Source organism: Lagenorhynchus albirostris, chromosome 2, assembly GCF_949774975.1.
Source record: "Lagenorhynchus albirostris chromosome 2, mLagAlb1.1, whole genome shotgun sequence".
Taxonomy (NCBI): Eukaryota; Metazoa; Chordata; class Mammalia; order Artiodactyla; family Delphinidae; genus Lagenorhynchus; species Lagenorhynchus albirostris.
The window spans coordinates 179,145,562-179,146,983 of record NC_083096.1 but is presented as its reverse complement, the minus strand read 5'-3'; the positions used below and the strand labels follow the sequence as shown (position 1 = coordinate 179,146,983).

General features: G+C 56.2%; 1 long non-coding RNA gene across 1 annotated transcript; it reads left to right on the top strand.

The window, feature by feature from the left end:
• Positions 1–371: 371 nt before the first annotated feature.
• On the top strand, positions 372–1,168 carry LOC132516384 (uncharacterized). Its single transcript, XR_009539308.1, has 3 exons — positions 372–425; positions 938–1,044; positions 1,119–1,168. It is a non-coding gene; the product is annotated as an uncharacterized LOC132516384 (long non-coding RNA).
• The last annotated feature ends 254 nt before the right edge of the window (positions 1,169–1,422 follow it).

The window sequence follows — 1,422 nt, the reverse complement described above, 5'->3', positions numbered from 1 at the left end:
TCTGATTCAGTGTTTACTTCATGAATGAGGTCAGTTCCCAGCACAGCTGGGGTTTCAGCAAAGGAACCAGAGCCGCTGGTCAGCAGACAGCATTCCCAATCACCTCTGAGCGTGGATGTCAGGGCCGCCTTCTCACAGCTCACCCACGCTGGCCACTCTCTCTGGCATTTTCTGGGGCTTGGCTCTCCTCCCTGCTCTGCAGACGGAACCCGAGCTGCAGCCTGAATGTGATGAGATCACATCCAAGTTTCCCACAGCCCAGCGGTTCACTCTTCAACCTGCCCCCCGGCATTGCGACATCTCGCCCCTTCTGAGGTTCAGAACTGCCAGGAAACCGGGTCGCTGTTTAAAATTATTTATTCCAGGCTGGTTCCACTTGTGTGGCGTGAGAGTGACTCAGAATACCTTGGAAGCCACCTCCAGAGGTAACTGTGTCCCACAGGCCAGAGCATTCTCTGGGCCAGCTCCCCACACTGGGGAAAACAAGAACAAAAGCTCACGGGGGCTCAGAACACTCGTTTACGGAGTGACATCCCCAAAGTTCACGGAGGTGACAGGGAAGCCTGCTGAGGGCAGAGAGGAGGGGTGGCGCTCCAGGTGACTGCAGCAGCGGCTGCGGGGGTCTTCAGCGTCACCGATCTGCTCCCCTGCGTCCCGAGCCGCAGCCTTGGGACAGCAGCGGCGACAGAGCGTGGGGCCCAGTCTGGAGCGGCTTCTCAGCTCTGGCGGGAATGGCTTTACCTCAGCGAGAGAAGGTGGCAGGAGCTTAGGGACAGCGATCTGGTTTGGACTGCACAACGATCGTGGGAATCATATGCTGAGATGGTTTCACGCAAAATCTGTGGGCTGTGGGGGGAATCTGGAGTAGGACGTGGTTTAGGAGTATGAGGCAAAGGCAGATTCAACAAGGAGGCTTCCTCCTTCTCACGCTGACAAGGCAGAGTATGTGCCACGACACACGTTGTCACCGCCTAACAGACCGGGGGCTGCTGACACAGGTGCGAGAGAACAGCGTGGAGGAGCCACAGTCCCAGATGTGAAGAGGTGAGCTCTCTCCTCCACTGACCTCAGCAGAGGGCGTTTTAGGATAAAGACTTCACTCTCTCTCTCATCTCAAGGGTTGGTCCAGCGGCCGCGGGAGACTTCAGAACGTCTCTGCCCACCGGAGGGTCTAAAGAGCCTGTTCGACTCGAGTCAGATTCAATCACTTCCCTGACATGCTCCCTCAAGAGCACAGCCTGCCTCAGCCCCAGGATGCTCCGTCCACCGATTCCTGTGACCCAGACCCCGTTACTTGCTGGCGATTCTGTTGCCCGTTGTATCCACCGTTGTCATGTCAACTTCTAGTCTAAATGATCTTTTCCCTTGAATATGCTTCTGGAAGTTTTTGAAGATGAGGCCCTGAACAAAGTCCATTCCTGC